Source organism: Peromyscus leucopus, chromosome 6 (genome assembly GCF_004664715.2).
Source record: "Peromyscus leucopus breed LL Stock chromosome 6, UCI_PerLeu_2.1, whole genome shotgun sequence".
Taxonomy (NCBI): Eukaryota; Metazoa; Chordata; class Mammalia; order Rodentia; family Cricetidae; genus Peromyscus; species Peromyscus leucopus.
Window position 1 is genome coordinate 69199049 of NC_051068.1, and position 16055 is coordinate 69215103.

The 16055-nt window shown below is 43.5% G+C and overlaps 1 protein-coding gene across 1 annotated transcript in view; it reads left to right on the forward strand.

Annotated features, from left to right (window-relative positions):
• Nucleotides 1-1598: 1598 nt before the first annotated feature.
• Pogz (pogo transposable element derived with ZNF domain) overlaps nucleotides 1599-16055 on the forward strand; it is a 48576-nt gene continuing 34119 nt past the window's right edge. The window contains 1 exon segment of the mRNA XM_037206868.1: nucleotides 1599-1835. The gene's annotated coding sequence lies outside the window, so the exon portion shown is untranslated.

Below are 16055 nucleotides of genomic sequence, written 5' to 3' on the forward strand. Positions count from 1 at the left end.
GTGACTGGGGGGGGTATGCACATTAGTGTAGATGCCAATCAGGCCAGAAGAGGGCACTAGAGCCATTGGAGCTGGAGGAATAGGCAGTTGTGAGCAGGATGGGGTGCTGGGAACTGAACTCTGATCCTCTTGAAGGGTAGCAGCAGCTCTTATCCACTGAGGCATCTCTCCAGCCCCAGGGACTTTATTACTGTATTTCTAGCACCAAGAACAGTGCCTGGAACACGAAAAACAGGCAATGAATACTGAATGAGTTAATGGTACATACATGGCACATCTTCAGAGTGATGTGATAATGGCTTTGTGGTCAATAAAACATGGTACAATTGGCCGAGCTATCTTTCACTGGCTGCAAGTGACTGCCTGGTAGTTTGGAAAATATATACAAAGGAGAAAATATGGCTCTGGATCTACCCATCCCCTAACCAAGTACCTTGGCTTAGAATTTGATTTGGATCAAGTGTCAGTGTGTGGCTTAAAGATCATTCTCAAGACAGGCTGTGGTGGTGCACGCCTTTAATCCCAGCACTCATGAGGCAGAGCCAGGCGGATCTTTGTGAGTTCGAGGCCAGCCTGGGCTACAGAGCTAGATCCAGGAAAGGTGCAAAGGTACACAGAGAAACCCTGTCTCGAAAAACCAAAAAAAAAAAAAAAAAAAAAAAAAGATAATTCTCAAATATTCAAGGAAAATAATACAAATTTATCAGCTCAGGACACAATAAAGGACAAATTTTCTTAGTTACCAGAAGTTAGTTTTTGCTTGCGTGAAAAAGTGACAGTTAATCTTGAGTGGACTAATTAATTTGTTGGAACCAATCCAACAGGGCCATGGAATCTATTTGATAGTAAATTGGTTTTAAAAGTATTTCACTTGGCTAGCTGTGATGGCACATGCCATTAGCTCCAGCACTAGGGAAGCAGCGGATCTCTGTGAGTTCGAGGCCAGCCTGGTCTACACAGCACGTTTCAGGACAGCCAGGGCTCTGTAGAAAGACCTTATCCCAAAAAACCAACAACAACAACAAAACCCAAAACCAAGAAAGTATTTCATTTAGACAAGGCCACTGTCACAGAAGGCTGCTGGTACAAGTATGTCTTCAAGAAGAGCGTTATCCTGCTCTTGGTTGCATCGACAGTTGTTGGTGCCATTGGGACCCACCATCTTGCTTGTGGTAGGAAGTTCTCTTGGATTGGGAATAAACCTTGAGTGGAAAGTAAGTAGAGTCCAAATTCCTCTGGAAAGTCTAAGAGAGAAAATTGGGAAACCTTTTCTTTGGGAGCCCCATTTTTCTCAGCAAAATTTGGACACTAGCTTGTGAAGCTAATTATTCTTTTCTCCATGAAATCTTTTTTATTTTATTTATTTGCAGGACCAGACAAACTTGACTAGGAAAGAAGCCCGGACCAGGGTTAGGCTGAGCGATGACGCAGCGCACCCGCTAGCCAATGGGAAGAGCACGAGAAGGGGAGGGCGGAAGTGACGCGGGATATCCCTCCGCGGGGCGAGAGGGTCGGTGGGGGGAGTCGGCGTCTCTCTCCCCCGCGCCAGCTCCCGTACGCGGAGCCGCATTCCTCGGCCCCCCCACCCCCTCCCTCGGGGCCCCCCCCGCCCCCTCGGGAAAAAAAAAATCCACCCCAATCACTCGAACCCGAGGGAGGCTTCCTTTCACCCTCGGGGAGAGGAGCTTTCAACGGTTCCCTCTCCTCCGTCTCCCCCCTGAACCCCCCGTCCCCTCCCCTGCTCCCACCCCCGACTCCCGGCGCCGGGTGCAAGGTCCCTTTAAGGCGACGGCGCCTTCCTCGGGTCAGACTACCGGCGGCGACGACCACGGGAGGTGAGTGAGCGAGCGAGCCCCGGCGCTCCCCACCCCCTTTCTCCCGGGGGTTCCGTTATCTTTTCGCTGGGCGAGGCGTTCCGGAGCGAGACAATGAGACGGAGAGGGGCGGGCGGGGGGGGGGGGAGAGATGGGGCCGCGGGCGCGCGCCGGGGGGGTGGGGAGGGGCCGGGCGCGCGCCCGCGGCCGCCCGTCTCCCCCCCCCCCCCCATCCCCGAGTGGCGGCGCGGCCCACGGCGGCGGCAGCGGCGGCGGCGGCGTCCGGCCGTGGGGCGCGGCACGGCGCGGAGCGCGCGCGTGTCTGTCGTGTCTGTGTGTGTGTGTGTGAGTCTGTGTGCGCGCGCGCGTGCGTGTGCGCGTGCCCCGGCCGCGGAGCCGCGCGCCCCGGCCGACGGTGGCCCAGGCCCCGGGGATGCCCCGCCGCCCCCTTCCCCTCCCCTCCCTTGGCGGGGCCGCCAGCGCGCGCTCGCCCGCGCCCCACGGCCGCGCACCGCCGACGTCCACCAGCGGCACGCCGGGCCCCGAGCGTCTCGGAGGAGTGGGCGGCGCGGGCGGCGGTCGCCGGGGATGGGCCTGGGGACGCGCGGGGGTGCGGGGTGGGGGTGCGGGGTGGCCACGCGCGGGCGCCGCTGCGGGCGGCGCGGCGGCGGAGCCCCGGGTTCCCGCCGCCCCCACGCGCGGAGGCGTGAGCGCTGGTTTTGAGCGGGAGGAGGGAGGCCAGCGAGCGACGGCTCTGCCGGTCCCCTGTGTTATGTAATCCCGCCCCGGCTGCGAGGACATCCCAAGCCTCTCTGCAGCTCGGGTTGACGGAGTCTCCTCCCCTCGGCCCCCAAATTTATGCATGGATGGCGCCGTGATTTACAAAATGGTATGGGGCAGAATCTATTTTCTGGTGATTATGCCCTGCCGCTAGGCGCCATGTTTAGCCCAAGGACTATTTTCTGTATAGATTCCCAACACCTACTGGAAAGGAGTAATGTCATCGAGCCACCTGCTCTCCCTCGTTTCTGCCCGTGGTTCTGGTTTCCTCGCCCGGATTGTGGAATTCTTTCAAACTGTCAGTAACACTGCACGTTTCTAGTCTCACTTATTTTAAGCCTTCAGAAAAAGAGCTGACAGTCTTTTGGCCTTTGCGTTCTCGAGGAGGAAATGGAGATCGAATTGTAGTATCTTTCAGAACAGTGCAGACGGTAACCCCTTTCTCCACACTCTGCTCACCCTTTGTAGCACAGAACACTGCGAAAAATGGGGTTTTAAAGGAATTCCCCAGATGAACGGGGAAGGGAGGAGAGGGCTGCTGCTGCTTGGACAGTCATTTCCCGGACCCCTTCCTTCCTTGTTCTGGAAGTAGGAGCTTAGACGATGACTTATTGATCGTAGTTCTTGGTAACTTTAGAGTGCATAGAACAGTATTCGGGGATTATTAGATGTGGAGTTGAAGGGCTATGTGCCTGAAAATGTTCTTTTTCTTTTTCTGGGGGGGGGGCGCTAGTGTGGAGGGCCAATATCATCTTTACAACCATTAACCCTTAACTAAGATAATCGATACATTGAGAATTATTGGTTCTGTGGAAAGGCGATCAAAATATGTTAAAACAATTAGATTCTATTCCCTTTCCTATATTGTAGCGTATGTCAAATGAAGTAGCAAAATAGAGTGAACGGGCACTTCAGAGTTTGCCACTCCCATCTTGAATAGGGGTATAATTGAGGAAAGCAGTTTCCACATTGTGGTTAGCTGATCCCAGGAGATACCCCCTAGACCCTTTCAGGGGAGTTTTGAGGCCATAACTTTTCAGAATTATAAGTAAGGCCTTTTTTGTTTTTCTCCCGTGGCTTTTGCCCTGGTGATTCAAAAGAGATGTTAGGTAAAATCGAGGCATTAGCACCAGACAGTGGTGTGCTGACTTGAGACTGCCCTTGGTGGAGAACAGGCTGCTTATCACGAAACTGCCAATATTAATTAAATTTCAGCTTTGGAGTATATCTTTAACTTTAAAGAATTAATAAAAATGAAAAGCATGTATAAAGCGTGTGTATTGTCTATGGAAGTAGTTTTAAAGTATTTCACTAGCATGTATTAATTATACATGAATATATCTTTCATTATGACATTTTCATGCATGTATATAATGTATTTTGATCGTATTCACACCCCATTACCCTGTTGTCCCACTCCCACTCCTGCTGATTCCCGCCTCAAGCCCCTCCTACCTTCATATCTTTTTGGCTATGGGGGTGGGAGACCTAGTGAATTTAATTAATGTTGCTTACAGGAACATAGGCAACTTACATGAAGAAAATGTCTCTTCCTACCCCAGCAACCATTGCCTGACTAGAGCAGGATGGGGCTTCTTGAGCACTTTTCCCTTTCATGGTGGCATGCGGACATAGTCTTGTGCAGGTTCATGCAGGCAGTCACAGTTGCTGAGGTCAAGAGTGCATATCAGCGTTCCACAACACTCTTCACCTTTCTTCAGCTCTGAACATTCTTTCTGCTTCCTCTCTGTGATGCTCCCTGATCCTTGGAGTGGGCCATAGAGATGTTCCATGTAGAATTGAGCATTCTTCTGTAGCCTCTTGTTAGCACTTTGGCCAGTGGTGAGAGTCTGCGTAACGAAATGCAGATGAAACATTGCAGAGAGATGCTTCTCTGAGCAGAGCTGACAGAAGCACCGTGAGCATAAACATGCATGTTCAGAAGGCCGTGTGATGGGGATGCAGTGGCCGTTTAGCAGAATAGCAGCTGTAGCCTCCTCACTAGGACCTAGGACCTCAGCCACCAGCTTTTCGTGACGCTTAAAGTACTACATGTAAATTCCGGGGTGTGTGTGTGTGTGTGTATGTGTGCTCAAATTCAATCAGAAAATGGTCGATTGGCTTGTAACAGTCACGGCATTATTGTATGAAGGAAATGCCACCACTGTTTGGAGGAGGGGCTGTTGTCATGAGGAAAAGCTTTTGTGGGATTGAGTTGCTGCTGTAAGCCACTTGTTTGATGGAATTGTATTCTCACCTGGAAGGATGACTGACAGACGAGACTTGACACTTCAGCGTTCCTTTTGGAAGACAACGGAGTGAATTTTGTCAGTACTAGGAAAGCAACTGACATTTGTTTCCAGTGATAAAGGAAAATTAGAATTCTAAAGAACTTAACAGTCTGAGTTTTAACATCTTCCCAGGACTTGACAAACTTAAAAAAAATAATAGCCATAGTTAATAACTGTCAATTTAAAAATGTAGTTGAGGGGGTTAGAAGATGGCTCAGAGGTTAAGAGCACTGACTGCTCTTCCAGAGGACCCAGGTTCAAGTCCCAGCACCCACGTGGCAGTTCACACCTGTGTGTAACTCCAAGATCTGACACTCTCACACAGACAAACATGAAGGCTAAACACCAATTCACATGGAATAAAAATAATAATTTATAAAAAAAAATGTAGTTGGGTGTGATAGTGCATCTTGGTAATCCCAGTGAAAAGCTGAGGGAGAAGGATTGACTTGAGTTCAAGGCTGCCCTGGAGAGAGCCTCAAAACTAGAGGAGGAGTGGTAGAGGGACGGGGGAGAAATTGGGAGATTACATGGTACATGAAATCTTAAAAAAATACTGCATGATGAAAATGCCATTCGGAATGTGGGCATAACTCAGTAAGTCAGTGTTTTCCATATAATCAATGCACAGTGTGAAACAGTACAAGGCTGGCGGGCTGAGAGATGGCTCATCAGTTGAGTGTCCTGAAATCTTGAGGACCACAGTTGAAATCCTGGCATTCAACATAACAAGCTGGGTAACCTGTACATACCTGTAACCCAGCTTTGCTGGCAGTGGAAACAGAAGTATCTGCGGGACTATGTAGCTTTCCAGCCTGGTCAAGAAGATGCTAGCTCCAGGTTTTAGCTCCAGGTTTGGGGAGAGTGATAGCAGAGGACACCCAGCATTGTGTCCTGTGTTGTGTTCTGGCCTTTGCACAAATATAGAAGCACATGTATCTGTTCTCACAGATGTACAATAGAAATTTTTTTTTTAATGCAGAAGTAAAAAAAAAGCCTACCAAAATACAAGTTATAGCATGCTGAGCATTGAAATGAGGAACCAGCACATGCTAGGCAAATGCTGTATCATGGATGGAAGGATAAATGCCAAAGATAAGACTGGATATTACTGATAGGACTATGTGAGTTACACTGGTAAAATGGAGTGCATAAAAAATGGAGTGCATCATGTTACCAGTATAATTACTGCAAAATACAGAAACCAGCTAGTTTGCCAAGATGTTAATAATGGGTTAATGGAAGACTGTTTATCTCACAGTATATCTCTTGTGGCCTATAGAATCTACCTAGGATTCATTTCTTAAACAACCTCTCCATTTCTTATTTCTTGATTATTTTTTAGAGTCTGAGAAATGTGTGTATATATAAGCCTCATAATTGCATCTAGCCTTAGGGAAACTTAAAAAATTCAGCCAAAATTGTTACTAGCCAAAAAGATAATGGTGGTTGAAGGGACACTAGTCTGCTCAAGCATGTGGCTCTGGCAGGCCTTGCCCTTCTCCCCCATTCCCTCTGCCTTGCTAAAAACCATTAGATTATATTTCTAAAGCTAACCACCAAGGTTCATTCCCTTATTTGGCCACTTCCTCCTGAGACTACCAAAGTGCACCAGTCAGAAGCCACTTTTGGCTCACCTAATGAACATGCCCAATTAAAATTAAACTCTTCATCCTAACAAGGAGTTTCCCCTTTACCTTTATAAACTACCATTTGCCCATGTGCCACATCTGTCTCCTCTCTATCCAGAGGCAGTCCTTTGTTCCCCAGGGACAAATACTCCTGCCCCCTTTCCCTTGTTCCCTTCCCCTTCTCCCTCATCCTCTATTTCCTTTACCACTCCATCCTAGCCCATTCTAACACAGACCTCCCCTCCCCCTCTTAAAAATTACACCTGCAAGGTCGTTTGCTGCTGTTTTTCTGCGTGAGTCAGAAAGCAGCCACTTTAACTTGTCTTCCCAGATTAATAAAGGGTCTCTCTGTGAAAACAGGTATTTGGGTGTGGTTTCCGGGTCCAGGAGGAAGCCCCCACTGTGCTGGAGTCCCTTTCAGTAGTCTACTACCTTTTCCCCCTTTTTTAAGACAGTATTGCCCTGGGTAGTCTGGAACTCGATTTGTAGACCAGGCTGGCCTTGAACTCACAGAGATCCATTTGCCTATGTTGTGTGTCTCTGAAGTTCTGGGATTAAAGGCATGCTCTGTTATACCAAGCCTCACTCCAGTGTTTAAAGAAAAGTCTGTAACCAGAGGCAGAGCCTTTTTGTCCCGACCACCCAATCTCAAATACCTGGCAGCTGCTTCCCAAATTATCACACAGAGACTTATATTAATTACAAATGCTTGGTTGATGGCTCAGGCTTATTATTAACTAGCTCTTACGTTTAAATTAACCCATTTATATTATTCTATGTATTGCCACGTGGTCGTGGCTTTACTTTATAGGTCTTTGAAGTGTTTGAAGATTACCTATCTGAAATATATCTTTGTATACTTAGAAAACTAGCATCTTGTTTTTGGTGGCTGGCTCACATCTTTCTTGACTCGGTCCCTCTTCATCTGAGTCCTCAGTTTGATTGTACCATTTAACCTTATCTTGCCTTGCCATAGGCCAAAACAGCTTTACATATTCACAGTATCCAGAAGGATCATCCCACAGCATTTTCTCCTTTCTGTCTAATCAAAAAGGAAGGTTTTAACTTTAACTTTAGCATGGTAAAATTACATACAAAAAAACAGTTATTAAGAATTATAGTTACAGCCGGGCGGTGGTGGCGCACGCCTTTCATCCCAGCACTCGGGAGGCAGAGGCAGGCGGATCTCTGTGAGTTCGAGGCCAGCCTGGGCTACCAAGTGAGTCCCAGGAAAGGCGCAAAGCTACACAGAGAAACCCTGTCTCGAAAAAAAAACCAAAAAAAAAAAAAAAAAAAAAAAGAATTATAGTTACAATATCTAGTCTATTTATATTTGACAAAATCAAAGAAAACACTCAATTATCTAGGTGAGTCTGAAGTTTCATATCTAATTTATCTTTTGTCATAACTAAGGAAAAAGTTAATTATAACTGTCTAGACTTTAACTCCATCAAAGACAAGAGAAGGAAATAATGTTACCTGGGTAAGCAGGAACTGTAGGCAAGTGACTTCCAAAAAATGTGAGAAATGACAGAAACATCTGGCTGCCTGGATAGTCACCCAAAGTTTCTCTGTAATGTTGGGGCATCCAGCTCTGGCCTATAGGCCTAGTATATCTGACAGACTTTGCTGTAGAGCAGGAATTCTGAAGGACTGTCCTACCTTGTCTTGGCAAAGTTTTGCAGTCACTTTTCTTGTCTCCTGCTGGTCCAGTTTGCACAGTAACTGTCAACAATTGAGACAAGGGCAGTTTCTTTGTCCACATGGCTAACTTTTGCTATAAAGAAAACAAACTTCATATAGAGTTTCTTCGATGCTATATTTTCTGGAATATATTGGTGCTGTCAGGAGCAGACATGTTTCATTGTCATGAAAAGTCTTGTTATTAAAACATTTTAAATGCCATATTCGATAGGTCTTTGAAGTGTTTGAAGATTACCTATCTGAAATATATCTTTGTATACTTAGAAAACCTAATGGGCTGGAGAGATGGCTCAGAAGTTAAGAGCACTGACTGCTCTTCCAGAGGTCCTGAGTTCAATTCCCAGCAACCACATGGTGGCTCACAACCATCTATAATGAGATCTGGCACCCTCTTCTGTATACATAATAAATAAATCTTAAAAAAAAAAAAAAAAAAAGAAAGAAAGAAAACCTAACTAACATGACTATAGATTTTATTATAGATGACTATTAATCCGTATTTCTTAATTATACATTACATTTTTAATTGAGCTGCATAAACATAATATAGCATAACAGGAATAACTTGAATAACTTTAAATTTGTGTCAATAAACTAAAATCCATACCAATTAAAATATGTAAGATTAATAGTTTTTTGATTAGATTGAATGATCTACCCTTCTCCCCATCGTTTCTGTACTGTATCCTCTTTTTCCTTTTAGAAAGAGATTGATTATAACCAATAGTGCATGTAGAAAAGGTTGAATGAAAGTAACACTAAGGACCTATGACCTAAACAACAATGATTTGTAATATTTTAGCCTGTGCCAAATATGAAAAGTTGATAATTGCTATAAAAAGGCCAAAATATCTACTAAACCACATTAAAGTCATATTTGTGACATTTCCACTTATTAGTTCCAATTACTATTTATGTATTGGCTAAGAGTAAGTACTTTATCCTCTATAACAGTTATGCCATTACCCAATAAAATTAAAACATCCTGAATGTCTTCTAATGTGTAGTTTATATTAAAATATTTCAATTACCCCCAAAATGCCCTCTTTTTTTTTTTTTTTTTTTTTTTTTTTTTAAAAAATATGTGCATTGGTGTTTTGCATGCATGTATGTCTCTGTGAGGGTGCCAGGTCCCCTGGAGTTGGATTTATAGACAGTTGTGAGCTGCCATGTGGGTGCCTGGAATTGAACCCAGTTACTGTGGAAGAGCAGACAGTGCTGTCAACCTCTGAGCCATCTCTCCAGCCCCCCACCCCCACCCCCCATGTCTTTTTAAAAGTATGTGCCTACTAAGGCCTGAAGAGAGGGACAGGCTCCTCTGGGGTAGAGTTGTGAGTTGGAACTGAACTACATCCCCTGAAGAGCAGCTAGAATGCTTAATAGCTGATTCCTTCTCCACCTCCTGTTTGTTTGGTTTTTGAGGGTTAGGGAGAGCAGAGTCTCATGGAGTCTGGACTTGACTTAACTCTGTGTGCATTTGGCTTTGAACTTGTGATTCCCCTGCCTTCACCTTCCAGTTGCTAGGATTAGAGGCCTTTGCTATCATATGGTTCCAAATTTCCTTCCATAGCCATTTGATGAACCAAGACCCAGCAAAGGTTCATGTGTTTTACTTGCTTCTGTATTTTCAGTCTCTTCTAATGGGGTATTGTCGTCACCAGTATCATTTATTTGTGACGTTGACATTTTTAAATCTTAGTGTTTATAGAATGTCCCATACTCTGCATTTCTGATTATTTTCCTGTAGAATGTCCTACTTCTGGATTTATCTCATTGCCTCATAGTAGGGGAGGAATGGAGGGTGTTGCTGAAGGGCTTCTCTCCAGGTTCTCCAAGCCCCACAGTCCCACAATCCACATATAAAATAATCGCTCAGACGCTTATATTACTTATAAACTGTATGGCTGTGGCAGGCTTCTTGCTAACTGTTCTTATATCTTAAATTAACCCATTTTTATAAATCTATACCTTGCCACGTGGCTGGTGGCTTACAGGCGTCTTTACATGCTGCTTGTCATGGCAGTAGCTCTAGTGTCTCTCCCTCCTTCTTCCTGTTTCCCCAATTCTCCTCTCTCTTTGTCCCCCCTATACTTCCTGCCTGGTCACTGGCCATCAGTGTTTTATTTATATAGAGTGATATCCACAGCACTTCCCCTTTTTTTCTTTTTTTAAAAAGGAAGGTTTTAACTTTAACATAGTAAAATTACATATAACAAAACAATTATTGAGCAAGAATTACAGTTACAATATTAAAGATGTCCTATCTATCTTATATTTGTGAATTTAAGGTTTTATATCCAACTTATCTTTTATTATAACTGAGGAGATTACAACTATCTAGTTTTCAACCACATCAAAGACCTGAGAAGGAACATACTGGTACCTGAGAAATGGTAGATGGATGCAAGCAACTTTCTGGAATCTTGTAAGAGTAGACCAAGACAGCTGGCAGCCTGGACAGTCACCTAATGTTTCTCAGCATTGTTGGTGTATTCAAATTGGCTACAGGCCTAGAGTATCTGACAGACCATTTTCAGAAGCAGGAATTTTGAAAGACCATCTTACCCTGTCTTGGCCGAGTACAGTGGTCGCTTTCCTTGTGTCCTGCTTGTCCAGAAAGGACAGCATTGCATTTGTACTGTCAGCCGTCAAGGCAAGGGCAGTTCTTTGCCCAGTAGGCTATTTTGTGCCAAAAAGACAAACTTCCAAATGGAAATGTCTTAGAAGCCCAACATTCTCTTGGGATCAATTGGTGCAGCCAGGAGCAATTGTGTCTCACGTCAACAGAATTTTAAGTTATTTAAATGCCATATTCTCTAGGTCTATGAAGTGTTTGAAGATTACCTATCTATCTGAAATATATCTATGTATACCTAGAAGACTTAACTAACATGGCTACAAATATGATTATCATAGATGACTAATTATTAATCTATTTTTAATTATCCATTACAATTTTTAATGAGTTACATAAACATAATACCTCAAACAAGAATAGAAATATATATATACACAGTATAACAAAATTAACTTCAAGTTTGTATCAATAAACTAAAATTTATACCAATGTAAAACATTTTAAACATAAACTAAAATCTATACCAATGTAAAACCTTTTAAACAAGTTGTTCTTTAAAAGTAGGTTCATTAATCTACCCTTTTATCTTATCATCTCTATATCCTCCTATATATCTATATCAGAGGGAAAGGAAAAGATAAATCCAGAGTGTATATAGGCCTTTTTTTTTTTTTTAAAGATTTTATGTATTATTTTGAATTCTGTGTATATGTGTATGGTGTGTGGTTTTGTGCATTTGAGTGCAGATGCCCACGGAGGTCAAAGACATGGGATTGCTTTGGAGCTGGAGTTAGAGCAAATTAAACTTCCTAATGAGGGGTTGGGAACTGGACTTGGGTCCTGCAAGACCAATGTTTGCTCTTAATGCTGAGCTCTCTCCCCACCTATTTTTGTTAGGAGTAGTTTTAAAACTTTTTATTACATTTTATTTTGTGCATGTGCAGTATGCCAGAGGATACCTTGAGGAAGTCGATTCCCATCTTCCATCATGTGGGTCCTGAGGCTCACACTCGGGTCTTCAGAGTTGATGACAGGCACCTTTACTCACTGAGCCACCTCACTGGCTCAGCAGTAGTTTTATTTGATATCTTTGGTAATCTGTCAATATCCTGTTGGTCAAAAAAAAAAAAAAATTCCACAAAGTTGTTTTCTGTTCTCTACATGTGTAGCGTGCTTCACAGTACCCACATAAAGTAATAAGTAAAAATAAAAAAACAGAAAAATACTGGGCTGGAGGTGGCTCAGCAGTTTAGAGCACTGGTTCGTCCTCCCAAGGACCTGTGTTTGATTCTAGCCCCCACATTGTAGCTCACAACCATCTGTAACTTTAGTTTCAGGGGATCTGACGCCCTCTACTGGCCTTAATGGGTACCAGGCAAAACACTATGCACATAAAATTTTTAAAGTTTTTTTTCTTTTTCTTTTTTTTTCTTTTCTTTCTTCTTTTCTTTCTTTCTTTCTTTCTTTTTTTTTTTTTTTTTAAAAGACGGTTTCTTGGTGTAGCCTTAGCTGACCTGGAACTAGCTCTGTAGACCAGGCTAGCCTCAAACTCAGAGTTCCATCTGCCTCTCCAGAGTGCTGGTATCAAAGGCACATGCTACCATCACCCAGCTAAAAAGAATTTTTAAAAAAGGAAAAAACTAACAAAAACAACAGTTTTTTATAATTTATTTATTTTTATTTTATGTGCATTGGTGTTTTGACTGCATGCATGCATGCATGCTTGTGTGAGGCTGTCATGTCCCTGGAACCGGAGTTAGAGCCAGCTGGGAGTGGCCATGTGGGTGCTGGGAATTGAACCTGGGATTTGGAAGACGAAGCAGCTCTTTGTTTTGTTTGTTTGTTTTGGTTTTTGGTTTTTCAAGACAGGGTTTCTCTGTGTAAGAACCCTGGCTGTCCTGGATCTCTGCTCTATAGACCAAGCTGGCCTTGAACTCACAGAGATCCACCTGCCTCTGCCTCCTGAGTGCTGGGATTAAAGGCGTGCACCACCACCACCCCCTGGTGTTCACCACAAATATTTTAAAATAATTTTAAATGGCCTTATAATTACTTGTATTGAGTGTTGGTTTCATTATATTGTGCTTAACCCCCACCCCCTTTCTTTTGGTTGTTTGAAACAGGGTTTCTCTGAGTATCCCTGGCTGTCTTTCCACTCACTTTGTAGACAAGGCTGGTCCCAAGTGTTGGGATTAAAGGTGTGTGCTACCACCACCTAGCTGCTTTAATTTTCCTAACAGTGTATAAATTATGACAATAGGGAAACTGGTCTAGGTCTCTCATTGAGGGAAGGAAAGGGAATACACATAATTGTGATGGTCTTGTTTTTGTTTTAATTTTTTGTTTTCGAGACAGAGTTTCTCTGTGTAGTTTGGGTGCCTGTCCTGGATCTCACTCTATAGACCAGGCTGGACTCGAACTCAGAGATTCACCTGGCTCATCCTCCTGAGTGCTGGGATTAAAGGCGTGCACCCGGCTTGTGATGGTCTAAGAACAGAAAGAAGGTGGGGCCGTAGATCCCCAGAACCTGGGTATGGTCGTAAGGGAGCATCTCTAGTCCACAGCTAGCCAGTCTAGCTTAATTATTGGTCTCCAGGCCAGTGAGGAACCCTTTCTGGAAGGAGGTAGATAACATTCCCAAGAATGACACCCATATGTACTGAACAGAAACAGATGCACATATGCATAGATACATAATACATGCATGTATATATGTATATAATATTACACGATGTTTACAAAATACATACATATATTACATATTAGTGAGTAGTGTAAGTTACTCATTGGAAGGGCAAAGTAAGATTTTCAGAACATTTTTTTTTAAAGGTTCTAGAATACATATTGTAGACATAGAAATTTTCTTTGAGATAACATAGAAGCAAAATTGAGGATAGCTAACTAATACTAGTAAGATGGTTTATTTTCAAAATGAGTAGAGAGGCGTCTGGCATCTAGATTATGATCTTGCATTTTGCTTCTCACCAATATTGTTCCTTGGAGAAATGGCTGGTTCTAAGTCAGGGGCAGGAAATATGTGAAATGAAAGCCCTGGACCATCTTGTCAGATAGCAAGGATTTGTATCCTACAAGCACTGAGTTCCCTCTGAAGGACTCAGGATTCAGGAAGACATTCTCATTGATCAAAGTAGACCATTGAGTATTGTAGGATGAGCTGCACAGATCAGAACATTAAATATGATTGATTTGTGGCATCATAATGATAGCTATTGAGCAAGAACAAGCTTATTGGTCAGTTTGAGGAAACTAATAAAACAACCCATTTTGAAAGAAAGAAAATAAGCCGTATCTCATGGCTCAGGCCTGTTTCACTTATAGGGAGGCTGATGCAGGAGGATCCCAGGACTTCCTAAGTTGCAGCCTGATCAACTTAGACCCTGTCCGCATCTATGTTCCTCTATACCGATCCCCAGTAAAATGTTAGTTTGAAAGGTTGTAAATGTAAGTGGAATGATAGTTTAAACATATTTGTACTTTTTTTTTTTTTTGAGATAGGGTTTCTGTGTGTAGCCCTGGCTGTCCTGAACTCCCTCTGTAGATGAGCCTGTCCTTGAACTCGGAGATCCACCTGCCTCTGCCTAGACTGCCCCCACTGCCTGGTAGTAGTTGTATATTTTTAATGCTGTATATTTGATAACACTTCTTTTTAAATAAAAGATAGTGCCAGGTGTAGTGTTACACACTTTTAATCCCAGCACTTCCGGTGTAGAGTCAGGTGGAGCTCTGAGTTCAAGGCTAGCTTGGTTGGTCTAATATAGTGAGTTGCAGGACAGCAGCCAGGACTGCGTAATGAGGCCCTCTCTAAAGAACAAACAAAACAGTGCAAAAGTATATACCATGGATCATTGAGAGGAATGCTTATTTTTCTTGAGTATCCTTATTAAGTACAACATTTTATCATATTGCTGAAGTTTTTTGGTGCAGATGTATGTGCTTGTTTGTATATGTGCATGTGTGGAGGACAACCTTAGCTGTCTTCCCAAAGGGGCTTTTTTTTTTTGTTTTTCGAGACAGGGTTTCTTTGTGTAGCTTTGCGCCTTTCCTGGAACTCACTCGGTAGCCCAGGCTGGCCTTGAACTCACGGAGATCCGCCTGGCTCTGCCTCCTGAGTGCTGGGATTACAGGCGTGCGCCACCACCGCCCGGCGGCTTTTTTTTTTTTTTTTTTTTTTTTTTTTAAAGAATTAACTACATGTATGTGTGTGTGTGTATGTGTGTGTAGGTGTGTGCACATGAGTGCAGGTACCCACAGAGGGTAGAAGCATTGGATCTCCTGGAGTTACTGTTGGTTACTGTTGGTTGTGTGCCACCTGACATGGGTACTGAAAACTGAGCTTGAGTGCTCTGGGAACATTCTGCATTTGGTTTTTCGAGACAGGGTTTTCTGTGTAGCTTTGCGTCTTTCCTGAACTCTTGGTAGCCAGGCTGGCCTCGAATCACAGATCCGCCTGCTCTGCCCCGAGTGCTGGATTAAGCGTGCGCACCAACCTGACTGATTACAGATCCACATGTTTTGTTTTTTAAGACAAGGCCTCTCACTGGCTTAGGATTCACCTGAGAGGCTAGGCTTAGCCCTGGGGGAATCCTCTTGTTTCCCCTCCCCACTAGCTGACCTCATCTTAGTTAGCACCCAGTCCTGAAGATAAACGGATTGCTATAGGAAGGATGCTAATTTTAAAGTTCAGCAAGTATTTGGTTTAGTTTGGTCTCATTTTTCCCCCTAAACGATATTATACATGCTGAAGTGAAAGAAATTGGTCACACTCTGAGATGCCAGTCTAGGTCAGAATCCAAGGTTTTGAAAGTCTTGGACTTCCTGTCTTTCAGATGTATTTTGGGGACACGTATAAAGTGTCCGCCCAGTCAGCAGCACTGCTCACTGGGTCGCACAGCCTCGCTGTCAGTGCTGTGTTCCTTCTGCAGAAGGAAGGAAGGAAACTGCCTCTGATGACTTGAATTTTCTCTACATTTTGAACATTTTAAGTGTATTGGCTACTTGGCAGTACTTACAAGTGAGGGAAAGAAATTATTTTTCTTGTTCCTAAGGAGTTAGAACATAAACGTCTTGCTTTCCCATTCATTTTTCAGTTTTAGAATTAGCCTTTTTCATGGGAGGAACAACATAATTTAATCAGCTAGAAAAATTGTGTCATTTAGATTCATTATTTCACAAAACCAAAAATCATTTATCCCAGTTATTTAGATTATCTTAAGAGATGGTACAGTCTGTAATCCTA